Source organism: Anas platyrhynchos, chromosome 1, assembly GCF_047663525.1.
Source record: "Anas platyrhynchos isolate ZD024472 breed Pekin duck chromosome 1, IASCAAS_PekinDuck_T2T, whole genome shotgun sequence".
NCBI classification, from domain to species: domain Eukaryota; kingdom Metazoa; phylum Chordata; class Aves; order Anseriformes; family Anatidae; genus Anas; species Anas platyrhynchos.
The window spans coordinates 125207330-125220672 of record NC_092587.1 but is presented as its reverse complement, the minus strand read 5'-3'; the positions used below and the strand labels follow the sequence as shown (position 1 = coordinate 125220672).

Here is a 13343-nt window from a genome sequence, read left to right as displayed (position 1 = left end):
AATTGCAGGTTTCAAGTAACCTTCAGTATTTGAGCCAGACTCCTCCAATTAACTCTGCTCCTTCAGCTGAATGTACTGGGGAGGCCCAAGGCATTAAAACGAGCTGCGTGAAGAAACCAACCCAAAATAAATATAATTACGGCCTAAGCTCATTGTTCACAGCGGCCTGACCTCCAGATGGCAACTCACATGATTAAAACTCCTTCATTTTTGCAAGAAAGCAGATTGAGGGGGGGGGGGTGTTAAAAAAAAGTGGATGGGTGGCTGCCACCTCGGGGCAAATCCAACACGGCCCCCCAGCCCCTTCATCCTCGGGGGGGAGGAGGATGCTCGGGCTGCTCCTGCAGGAGCTGGTGTCTGAGATAGCTTCGGCTGCAGCCCTCCTGGCGTGCCCAGGGTCAAGGAGAAATGATTCTTGCCCGCTGCCGCCGCCAGGGAGAGATAAATGCGGTGCTGCCGAGCGGCTTATCGCTCTCTGCAGCCGCGCCGCTCCAGGGCTGCTGGCGGGGTTGGAAATTGGGACACCTGCCTTGTGAGCCCCTGTGGCGGTGGTGCTGAGCCCGAGGGGTCTGCAGAGACACAGGGCACACAGCGAGGGGTGATACGGGAGGACGGCGGGGCTGGGGGCCTGCAGGGTGTGATGCAAAAGTAGGCTGGGTTTGTCTGGATGTGTGTGCACGCAGCCCTCCGGCTCCCAGGTGAAGTATCAAGGGGGGAGCTGCAAGAGACTAGGCAGGAGGGATGGCAGGGATGAAATGCTGAAGTGAAAGCAGCACATTTTGTCTCTTTGTCTTTGCTATTGTGTCCTCTCCTTTGGTTAAATTGGGAGCTGCTTATCGCAGCAGCACCCAGAGCTGGCATTTCAGCCTGTGAGAGAAGTGCAGCTTTTCATTAGGTTTGCGTCAGCCGCCTGAGATGGCAAGAACCAAATATCGTATACACACGATTTCCCTTCTTTCCTTTCTCTGAGGCTGTGGTCAGTTTGGGTCAGTTGGATTGCATTTACGGAACGAGCCCCTTTTTCCTTCGTGCTCTGTAGGGAAAAAATCCCACAGGCACACACGTATCCTGCCCCTGTCTGAGCCAACAGCAGGGCTGCTTCTGCTGACTTTAAGGAGAAACAGAGCTTCCAGTGAAAGATGCTGAAATGACAGTCCTGCAGAGAAAGGTCTTTGCGTGCCCACAGAACAGATATGCCATGAGAAACGCTGCACCCACCAGAAAGGCATCTGCTCTTGCTCTGGAGAGACCTGACCTGCAGGCTCTTACCCCAGCAGTGAGGGCTGTTTTTGTGCTTTTGTGCTCATTTATGTGCTCATTTTTTGGTGCTCGTTCATTTGCTGTGACAACATTCAAGACTACTACACGCATAAGAAGTTACCTTCTCCCTCCTGTTGCCAGCATATGTGAGGTTCTTGCCTGCAACAAGAGCAGGCAGAAGAAGCCCGAAGAGACCTCTTGGCTGTGCACGAGCTGTACCTACCCTTACTCTTTTTCTCTCCTTGCCTATTTTTGACATCCCTTCAACTTAGGTTATCGTGTGATGAGTTTACAGTGCCGTGTCCCACAGACTTCTTTGGGATTTGTGTCTTGCGCTTCAGTCAGGCTGTGGTGGACAACCTAGGAAGCCACGTGGAAAGGGAATTGTGTGGTTGCGAGTCCCTTCTTTGATCACAGCCCTGAGATCAGCGCTGTGTGCACGCGAAACCAGGCTGGAACAGGTCCAGGGAGGCAAAAATGCCTCAAGGTCTGTGCCCTGCAAGCCCCCCGTAATTATCTGTAGCTACATGCCACCCAGGGTGGCTAGCAGGGCGAGCCATGAAGCAGCCTCCCCTCGTGTCTGCAGGTTGTCCAGCATGGGCAGTTTCAGTTCATTTTACTTCTGGGGAAGAGATGAAGCTGAGGTGGTGTCTGTGATGGAGAGAACCCAGGAAGCACCAGAGCCCAAACTTTGGGTGTTATGGGGACGAAGCTTGCAGAGCTTGCAGAGCTTTGGGTGTTATGGGGACGAAGTGCTTGCAGAGCCTCCTGGTGTGCCCACCTGCAGGAGTTGTGTGCACAGACCTGGACCTAAACTGCAGACACAACAAATTGATAAACTCTGTGTTCAGTGCAAGGCTTGTTTCTGCTGAGGTAAAGAGATGTATTGCTCCTCTGACACAGGTTCAAAGCTCAGGCTTGGGTATTTGCCACCTGCCATGTACCAGCGGTAAGCAGTGCCATTCATACTAGACGACAAAGGATACTGAAAGCCCAATAATCGCACCTCTGTGCATGAAACAACTCCAAAAAATGCATTTAAAAGTGAAAAGCACGCACTTGCACGCAACAGAAATAACAAATTACTTATTCCCTCTCATCTCACGTCCTTCAGATAGAAATCTGGACCGTGGAGGCAACCGTTTCCAAAGGGCAGCACAAATTTTCACCAGCCCGAACTTTTTTGAAATGTCAGAAGGGAAAAGGAGACCGGTGAAATCTAAATCCTCTCAGGCAAAGTGCTTGGTGGGAAGCCGTGGCTGTTGGCTCAGCAGTCCTGTAGGGTGGTGTTGTCTTCCCTGCACCACTCCCGTTTCGCGCAAGGAACCTGAGCGGAGGCACTGACCCCAGGAGCTGCAGTTTCTTGCTGGTGCCAAGCAGCAACTTTCTGCTTTCCAAGCCCAAAGCCTGCTTACAACAACAGAAAAAGTAATATCCCAGCTCACCGAGGTATCCAGCTATCCACAGGAGGTGAGAACAGCTGAGCTTTGGGCTTCATCTAGCACCGGGGAGGCAGTGAGTTTGTCCTTGCACGGCATCTGTCACCGCACAGAGTTGGGTGAACAGCCAGCAGAAATGACAAAAGGGAGAGCTATCTGAGGGAATTAGCTCAGAAAAAAATAAATAAATAAATAAAAAATGACTAAACTCACGAAGTCAAGGCTTACTATTCACTGGAGTGAATCTGGCAGGCCTGCTTTTATTTTTAACATTTTCTAGCAATCGTAAGAGTAATCCTGTCACGCTCTGCGAAGGCGAGCTCTAGAAGCCTGGTGGATCAAGGGCTCGCTCCCTGACTCTCCTGACGACGAGATGCTCTGAGCCATACTTTTTAGTCGGGGGAGCACTGAGTCATGAAATAAGCAGGAGACCAAGAAAGGGATGATTCTGCAGCTACGGCAATGGGTGCTGAGATGGAGGTGGTGTGTCAGGCTGACTGACGTGACCGCAGGCAGGGAAGCTCCTCTCCAGAGATGCACAGATGCTGAGCATCCTCTGCCCTCCCAAGCCCTTCCTGCCCATCCTCTCAACATGCGTGCCCCAGTATGGCTTTCCCCAGGCCAGCAGCAGCACTGGTGCCCCCTGAGATGGGCCAGGTTATTTTTGAGGGGCTTTTCAGTGCAAAACCATGGTGGAGTGCCACCTGCTGGGCATGTGCAGGGCTCTTCTGGTAACGAGGAGGAAGAAAATAAAGGAAAACCTCAGAGAAATAGTCCAGGTCTATGCTAGGACGTGAAATTTGCCTGAGACCCTTCCCTGGCAAGCTGGCAGGGACCAGCCCACAACCAGGCTGGCCCATCCCGCAGCCCAGGATGGCTCCTGCAAAGTGCCCGGTGGCTCCCACCAGCTCCGTCGTGCTTAAAGGCTGGAAAGGGAAAGTCACCTCCTCATGAGCCATTCCTCCCCGCCGCATCTTCTCTGATTCATCCCAGATGGTGGCGGTTATCGAAACCTGAATCACAGTGGCATGAAGCTAACCCACCTCTGATTGCAGCGCCAACGAGGAGCACAAAAGGAGGAGGGCGAGGGGAAGGGGAGAGCGGGACACAAACTGCAAATTAAAGGCAAATCACTAGCTTGGCTTCTGCTATTGTGCAAGTGGGGGTGGTTCGGTTTTCTGCCATGCCAGGGAACTGCGAGGCATACCATAGTGCCAAAGATCAAGGCTCATTAGGACGACAGCTATTAAGATCCCTGCTTTTTCCCCTGTTAGAGATCCAACAGCCTCGCACTACAGCTGCGGTGTGTTTCTTTCCCACCACTAAGGATCCTGGGGAACAATGGAAAAATTTACAGGGACAAACTCGGTCAAAGGCCCTCCGAAAATTGTTATAAAAGGACTGAATCTAAATCCATAAAGAAATTAATGTTAGATTTCTTTGCCAGCAAGCCGTGACCACTAATTCGAGATTCCTCAACGAAATACGTCAAAGGGAAGCTTCCTCCCCATCCATCAATTGCCTCCCAAAAGTAGGAAGGAGACCTTGATGGGAAGGAATAGTTAAACCCAACAAGCAAAAAGCAACACGTCCTTCAAAAGAAGCACATACTTTCCTGACTTTATGGTTTTATTTATGTCCTTCCAGCCCACTCCAAACAGAAACTTATCACCCTCGTTTTTTATTTTTTATTTTTTTTTTGGTGCCAAATCAATAATCGCTTGTGCAGGGATTGTGGAATGCTGCATTCGAAAGCCTCTCACACACTCTGTCGAAGTAAAGGGCTGATAATAATTAATAGCTGCCAAGGACATTCAGCCTTGCTAAGTGGCCGTTAGCATGGTTTTCCCCTGGACACAGTTTAGACTGAGTCTCTCCGATTTTCCCAGACAGTATCTGGATACCAGACAATTTCTCCGCGCTTCTGTGCACAGCCCCCCGCAGAAGGTGAAGAGAATACCCCACAAAGTCCTTGGACCAAAAAATCTTGTCTGCACCTTTTCTAAAAGCTCTTCCCATGCAGCAGGGGAGTTCAGCTGTGCTAGAAAGGCACAGCTTTCCCATCCGTGAGGACATCTGTGCTTTGGGGAGGTGAAGTAGCTCTGGACTGGCTTTCAGGTCACGGGGGAATATCAAAACACTGTGTGCTGGAGGCTGAAGGATTTGTTCCAGATGGTTTCTGCCTCTTGTTCTCATTATTCAACCGCTCTGATAGGGTTAGAAACCTTAGGAACTATGCCTGGATCGTAAGCTGCCTTTATTTCACAGTCATTCTGGAGTTAGTCCTAAAAGTGATGCTTTTGGGAGCAACAAGTCCAATAACAGCACTCAGCACAGTAGCTAAAGGAAGCGAGACAGCTGAAGTGAAATGCTGAGCTCCTGGCTCTGCAGCTTACTTTTGTCAGCTCCGTTCAGACCAGGGGAGGCAAGTTTGGGAAATCACCCCTTTTCTTTCTTCTTGCTTGGGCCAGCTGGAGCCAGGAGAGCTGCAGAGACAGAGAGAATTGAGCTCCTCGAAGGCAGTGGTGTTACAGGAGAGGGACAACCTGGCGGGCGGCCAGGAAAAGGAATGATCTTAGCTCTGAATGCCTTGTGAGCGAAACTAGGTGCTGTAATGCTTCTCAGCAGACAGGTGTTTGCACTTCGTCACTTCAGCTTCAGTAGCTGCTCCAATTTTTCATCAGAAATGCTTGTGACAGCATGGGACACGCCTCAGCAGGACGCAGGACACAGCAACGCTCCAGCATCTGCTCTTTCCTTTGAGCTTTTCTCTCTTTAACAGGATGTGGATGTTCTTTTGAAGGCACCAGTGCCTATGCTTGGGCAGGGGGAGCAAAGACCTTCAGACTGGCTGAGCACCTCGATTTGCCCAGAGCTGTGTGGACGTCTCCAGGCTGTAGGATCAGACCAAGACACGGGATCAGACCGAGTTCTAGCTAAGTGTGGTCAATGGGGAAGCTGTAATGGGAAATACGTGCCCAGCAGCTGGCAGGTTGCAACATCTCTAACCCCTGAATGAGTAACTGGGAGATATATTTGGTTATGTCGGGGCCCAGTCTGGTTCTTATTCCCAGCAGTCAGGGTGGCCAAAAAACCTCTCCAGTCTAAACAAATGCAATTTAGTCCATTAGCAGACATCAGAGAAGCTACCTGCCTTGACAAAACCCAGCTATGTTTCTAATTAAGCAGGGATAGCTCAGAGTTTCTGTTGCAGCCACTGTGGCTACAATCCCAAATTCCCACAACAAATTACCTACACTTCTCACTGCTAACAGAATTACCTATCTATCTACCGCTGTTGGTCAAATGCTGGAGTGCATCCTCACACAGAATTGCTCTCGTAGCACTCACCTCAGATTTGTTTGAGTAGATGTTGTGGGATTTGGTGTCTGACATGAGTCCACTTCCAGCCTGAAGGGCAGAGGCTTCCTTTTTAAGCCTGATAAAAGAAAGGTCAGTAGGGGCTTGGATTTTCCTCTTGTTCCTCCAACCCCCTGTTCAAGCAGGACCACCACATCCAGATGACTTCTGAAGATCTCCAAGATGAGAGACACCACAACCTCTCCGGAAAACCTGTGCCAGTGCTTGGTCCTGCTCACAGCACAGAAGTGCTTAGTGTTGTTCAGACAAAGCCTCCTGTATCTCACTTTGTGCCCACTGCCTCCTGTTCAGTCACTGGGCACCACTGCAAAGAACCTGGCTCCATCCTCTTGGGACCCTCCCTTCAGTTATTTATATACTTGATAAAATCCCCCTGAGCTTTCTCCTTTCCAGGCTGAAACCATTTTGTGCATGGTTAACTGCTAGAAGTGAAGGAAAACTCTCTCATGCAGGCCCTTTTGCACCTTGATGAAGGCACATATTTTAGCCAGGGCTGCAAACGAAAGTTGCTTTGTCTTAGGTAGGTCAGCCGGGTTGTCTGTGCTGTAAGTGAAACACTAACACATAATACCCAGCTGGCATTTGACCAGCTAAAATGGGCGTGAGCAGAGAGTTCACTCCAAAACCCACTGGAGATGCTCAGGGGGTTGCTCCTGCTGAGCTTCCTGCTGCCCAGGCCCCACCATTTTGAGGGAGGCCACGGTGTGGGCCTGCCCTTGCTTCTCCTCACAACTGAGGAGGAAGGCAAGAACAGCCTATTTACTCCCCGTCTGTTTTCCGAAAACCCTCCTGTGGCTCCCATCCAGCTGTAACCGCAGCGGGTTTGGGGAAGAGGCACCCAGCTGATCTGACCTTCACTATCTCACAGGGAGCAGCAGAGCACAACCACGCTGTGTGGGGGAAAGGAAGGAGAGCACATCCCCATCTGCTCAGTCTTGGGTGGACTAATGCTGTGAAACAGTTAGGGTGACATTCACGGCGTCCCAAAATGCAGCTTGGACCTGAAGAGACACAGGGACGGTACTTTTCCTTTCAGCTTTAAAAATATCAGCTCGCACGCTGTGGCGGTGGCCACTGGTCAGGTTTCATCCTTGCTGCCAGGCAGAGGGATAATCCTGCTGTCGTCTGTGCTGCTGGCACCTCACATTGTGCTGCTGTGGAGATCCCCTCCTGCCCCTGAGTGTCCTCTGCCACCAAAGGAGAAGGCCTCGGGGCAGCAGTGCCCCTGCCACCAGCACCCAGCCCCCCGAGGGAATAGGGGGTCGGTTTCTCTGCCTCCCTCCATGTGGCTCAGCTGAAGCTTGGCCTGCTGCTGTAGTGGGTAGTGGAGGTGGCAGCACGGGTGATATCCACCTTCCTCCTCCTGATGGAGGAGGCCGAGGGTGCAGGAAGGATGGCTTGGTGATGGAGGGGAGGCTGGGTGGGGAGACAGGGTGGCAGTGGCAAGCAGGAGAAGTGGGGGGCTTCAGCAGGGGCTTGGAAAGGGACAGGGCTGGCTGCAGGGAAGGACAAAGACTGGGCAGGAGGTGAGGGGATATGTGACAGGGACAAGGGAGGGCACTGGGGGAAATCAGCCTTACCCTTAGGAAGAATGTAACATTTTTTTTTTCTGTTACAGCCTTTTTATTGTAATAGAAGACATTTTTTTTTTCTCCCAGTTTTTTTTTTTTTTTGCCCATTCTTTCCCTCCTGTTATTTGACCCTCCATTGGTAATTCTGCTTCAGTGTTTGCTAATTTTCTGTCTCTTGCTCTGCCAATACAACTGTCATCGCGTGCATTGTGCTCTGTCCTTTATGAAATGATGTGCGGATAGCAAACAGTCTGTATGTACAATACAAAGGCTGCTCTTACCTCCGAGCTGGCAGACAGCTTAGTCTCCCCATCTGCAATTATCCTTTCAGTTCTTCTCTTCATCCTTTTCTGTTCCTCAGGCCTTGATTTTCTCTTGTGTTTCCTGCAGCCTGGCCCCTTGCCAGCTTTGTTTTCCCCCCTCAAGCTGAGCCTGTCCCTGTCCCTGCCGTTGGTGTCACTCGCAGCGCTTCTCCCCCTTGCCCCGAGCAGCCTTGCTGAGGCAGCTGGAAGGAAGGCAGCAGCGCAGTGTAGCAGGGAGGACGTGAAGAACATCTATCGCAGATCTCTGTGGTCATGGCTAAGGTCAAAGAGCCAAACGTTTATGGTTTGTGCGTGGGTGTTATGTAAACAACAGCAATTATTCATTGTCAGAACTTCATAACTCAGCCAAAATTCGACCATTTTTGCTGGGTTATTCACAGAGGCTGCTACTTCTAAAGACTCGCAACCAAACTTCAGCCTTCCCCTCCCAGCTAGGGAATTTTGTTATTGCAATTAAGGTGAAGAAGTCACTGTCACAGTTGCAATAAACTTCCCACCACACCTTCTCCTGCCACTAGTGATGTGATCCTTGCTGGGTATGGCCCCAAAAATCACACTCACTTGCAAGTGGTACTTGCTCTGACATGACTCATACATGAGATGGCTTCTTATGACCTCTCAATTGCCCTTTCAGAGACCCCAAGTGTAAGGCAGAGGGTAGAGTTTCTTTGTTATACCTAGATCCCCAAGAAAATCCCTTAGTAATCCCCATCCTTACACTGCTTGCAAGAATGCTCTTCCATCCTCCTTCTGCCATCACATGCAGTGTAATCCTCCTTTTCCTGCGTCACCCGTTCAGTGATCCTTCTTATTCTGCAAGATCACATGCATTGCATATAGCAGCCTCCCTCACACTCACAGGGAGAGCAATGAGTCTCAAAGAGAAAACACTCTTCCTGCCATCCTCCTACATGTTGCAAAGAAAACCTCCCTTTTTGCCCGTCCCCCCAAAAGGCCGGGGCAGTTTAAGCTCCCTTTTTCTCACTCTGATGCCATGAGACCATTCTTCCCTGAGTGGTACCAACAACAAAGGTGGTGCTTATTCACTTAATCAGCTAGCTTTTGCTGCCTGTCATTGAGATCCGTTTCTCTGTGCTGCGATAACCTTTTCCACCCACCCTCCTCCTCTGAGGCCATGAGCAAGGCAACACCGTGCTGACGTCTTCAGTCCTGACACAGCAGTGGGACACGCTGAAAGAACAGACCCGGGCTAGGTTAGGTTGCCAGCTCTCCCATGCACTCATGTCCTTGCTCCACACAGAAAGCATTGTATTGCAAACCAGTGTGCTGCTTAGTCACAAGGGAAGCCTGTACTAGCTTGTAGCCTCAGGTAAAGAGCTGCATTTTTTCAGTGTGAGAAACAGTGTGCAAAATGAAGAAAAAAATACTCTATAAAATGGCCTCCCCGGTATGTGCACTCCCAAAGGGCCAGGATTCACAGTCCCTCTTGTTGCAGTGTCACACACCCCACTGTAGCCACTGCAGTATCGGGGTAAGAGCTCCATGCATTATCCATCAGATGACCCCAGGGGAAATAATCGGGCTCAGAAGCCTCTGCTTCCTAGATTAGTGTCATCTCCAATGGAGCAGCAAAATTGGGATGAAGACGATAAGATCCAAAAGTGATGGTGACTTGCCTACCTGTACAAGAGCACGTCTGTGCTTCTTCCAAGACAGCCTCTCTCGTCTTTGGTGGAGATGACTTAATCCAGAAGGGGTGATGAGAAGGAGAAAGATTTAAATCAAACCCGATTACTGTGACTTGATAGGCTTCCCTGGCAAGCTGTTCTGGGATTGACCCAGCAGTTGTCAGCTGGCTGCCTCCTCCCTTGACGACAGTGCTCAAAGGGCTTCAGAGCCAGATGAGCTACGGCCGGGCTCTTAACCCTCCTCTGGGCTCCAAGAACAAGCATCAATATCTACCCTTACAGGCGTGCAATGCCGATCTTCTTGTGAGGAGGCTGAGAGTCTCACAGCCTTTAGCCAACCTTCATCGGTGGGCAAACGAAAAGAGAAATGGCTCCACAAGTGCTTTGCATGAGACTCTGGAAATGGCACGCTCTCGTTGTGGCTTTGGAAATAATCCACCTAAGAGATTACTCTGGTGTGGCTGTGAGATAATGCTGTGAAGCCATCGCGTGTGCTCAGCCACCGTCCCCCAGGCACCTGAGCCCTACCCAGGCCTTTCCCCGGCCATGTGAGGGGCTCTTGAGGGCACCAGGCAGGACTGTACCCACTGAAGGTGCCTGTGTTGCAGGCAACAGATGCCTACAGACTTGAAATGAGAGGCAGGAGGAAAAGTGCAGCATGATGCAGAGGGAAAGCTTATATCCTGGACCAAGCTACAGCAAGGTCAGCTCATGCTGGCCAGCACCTGAGCCTCCCTAGGGGGATGCAGGCCATCAAGACTGCTGGAAAAACATTTCAGAAACGATTCTGAAATGAGTCAAACGCATCCATTTTTTTCCCCTTAATTCAGTCTTATATGCAGCTATTAAAACAGACTGGGTTATAAAAAAAATAAAAAAATGGGCCAAAGCAGCATGAGCATTTTTATTAAAAAAAGGAGAGTAATAAAGTAAAGCTGTAATAATAACATGAAAACGTTGACTAATATCTGTGAAAAGCTTGGAGAACCATGGAGGGAATGAGCTATTGTGTTTTGTGGCGGGTGGGGTGCTGGTGAAGTGTTTGTGGTTAGGACAAAGACTCTGACTTTTGCAAGAGGAGCTGATGAGTTTTAGGGTTTGCTTTCTGGAGACTCCCTGCACCCGTGAGGAAATGGCTGGTGCTCAGGGAAGGCCAGAACAGCCAGGGTTTTATTGAACCCATCAGAGCCTCTTCCACCGGTTTGTCTCTCCTTTTTGCCTCCCCCTTCTACTGCCTGGTGCCACCGATGAAACAGGTTTCAAGGTCGCAGGCTGAAAGGCGGTGGCAGGTGAAGAGCTCCTTGTTTCGCCGAGCCAGCGGCACCTGCCATGTTACCTCAGTGAGCTGGCCCTGGTGGGGCCTGGCAGGGGGAAGGCTGCGTCTGTGAAAACGTCAGTGAAACAAAAGTTCAAAGGCAGGGAAGGGACACAGGGAGATAAGAGCTCTCTGAATCTTCATTTAAAAAAGCAAAGACAATCAGATTAAGATGTGCTGGCTAACTCAACGCACATGAGCCCCAACATCAAAAGGCCTGCAGCTCGTACACGTGCTGTAGATAATTATCAGTTTCACTTGGTACTTCCCTCAGCAGCAGAGCTGACGGCTGTCCAGAGACGGCCTTTCCAACCAGCCCTGATGCTGGTCCTCTCCCTGCCCCTCGCCCTGCTGCGCATACCCTGCCCGCACCCCCTCGGGCTGCATGGCGAGGCTCACTCAGGCCTGGCTTAGACCATGGTCAACCCCTGTGGTGATTAGGCTGGGGGATCGGATCCTGAAATTCCCCACATATTTCTGAAGCCGTAAGGTTATGGCAGAAGGCAGGTAATGAATGCCAGACCTTCCGAGAGAGATGTGTGTAGCCTTTGCATGAGAATAATGTGACTTCAGGCGATGGCACAGCAAAGAGCCTCCCTTCTTTGTCTCTCTTCAGCACCAAACCCTCCCCCAGAGCTGAAATGACCTCTGTCCGCCTGTCCGCGGGAGGCAGAGACAGACAGAGACGGGACACAGGCAGAGACAGAGAGGTCATGCTTTTGTTGGAGGGAAGAAATAATCCAAAGAGCAGTGCTGAAACACGCCTAATCCCCACAGCACTTTGAAAGGGGGAGCCGGGAAGCCTCTCCCTCTCTCTCCCCCTGCGTGGCCCCATGGCAGTTTTCTTTCATGAGGAGCTCTTTGCACTTCGTCCACAACCCCAAGACCACCTTTACTACATCCCTTTTTAATTTGAAGATTTTATTGCACTGAGGGAGGAAGGGGAAAATGCTAACAATTACAACCAAGTCCCCTGCTGAGCACCCTCGCACTACTCTGTCCTTGTGGAAGACGCATTTCTTTCTTTTTCTTTTTTTTTTTTTTTTTTTTTTTTTTTTTTTTTTTTTTCTATACACTTAATCCTTCGTTTAATGGATACCCAACTGCATGGGAAGCTTCAAGGTCTATAAAGAATGAAGCCTAACCTGCAAGACACTCTAGTAAGTCGACTGTTTACAGTAAGCACAGCAATCCATCAAAGTAGCTCTGAAGGCTCCTGAGGAACAGCTTGAGGCCAATAAAAGGCTGGATTTGGGGAGGGGATGGGAGGAGGGGGGAGGAGAAATATACCTATAAATAATACTTTATGTCTGTGCCAGATCCGAAATGCAGGCATCTAACTCCACAGAGAATAAGCCAGCTCAGTTTATGGCAAAGTGGATTTGCACTCTGTTGAATATTAGACACACGCCAGCTGATGGACCTCCCCTGGAAGTTCAGCTCTGTCCCACTTGGTAATCAATTGCACCTCTTCAAACAGAGCATAAAGCGTCATGTGTTTATTTTAGCAAAAGGAGCTCCAGATACAGAACGTAAACCTATTCCCCCAATGGTGCTTTAATTACCCAAAAAGGCTGACAATAAATTTACATTTTAATTAAGAGTAATGAATTATGCATGATTGCTTAGCTCTTTCTGCATAGTTAGCAGACAAGCACAGAGAAAGGTATGGTATGGACTGCAGGAATTTATCCTAACAATACAGAGAAAAGACTATTTTGACTGCAGTGGCTGGGGATTTGATTGCTCCAAATAGGTGCCAGTCCACAAAAAAGGTCCTTCTACACCACTGATAGAGGCTCCATGCTATACTATGGCGTACGAGAACTGAGTCCAACTTCTCTCCCTATCATGACAGCACAACACTTGAAGATCATTTCATGAGAAATTTAGCCCTTCTGAACACTTTAGGGCTGTGTACGTAGGAAGAGTGATGGCAAAACATTTCCCATCCTCAGCAGGGACATGGAAACACCAACATAACTGTTGATGTTGCAGACTCCCATGGTTTTGCCTTGTTTTGTCAGCCTGTCTGTCATAAGTGTCACTCATCCCCACATAAAACCATAGCATCCATCCAAAGGAAAGAAACAGGAGGAAGTTAGCTCTTCTGGATGCATAAAACAACATGCAAATTTGAGCACATATGGACATGAATCCTGAAAAACAAAACCGCTAGGGGACAAACTGGGCCTGCAATGAATGCTCAAAGTGTGACTTTTGAGTTATTTTACATTGTGGGTTCCTAGCATGGGTGGGCAATAGACCATTGCTGCAAAATTATTTGAAACTTCACTACCTGTTCTGCCTTGTAAGGCTTTGACCTTCAAAACAGTTTATATTTGAAAAAAAAATAATGTGAAAAGCAGGAAAAAAAAAAAAGGAATGACCAGTGAAATAAAAGC

The 13343-nt window shown here is 49.6% G+C and overlaps 1 long non-coding RNA gene across 1 annotated transcript; it reads right to left on the bottom strand.

Annotated features, from left to right (window-relative positions):
* Positions 1-307: 307 nt before the first annotated feature.
* Positions 308-9180, bottom strand: LOC110353984 (uncharacterized). The gene is made up of 5 exons (XR_005262619.2): positions 9093-9180; positions 8693-8787; positions 7933-8230; positions 6051-6138; positions 308-5593 (listed from the first exon to the last, which is right to left on the bottom strand). It is a non-coding gene; the product is annotated as an uncharacterized lncRNA (long non-coding RNA).
* Between the last annotated feature and the right edge of the window lie 4163 nt (positions 9181-13343).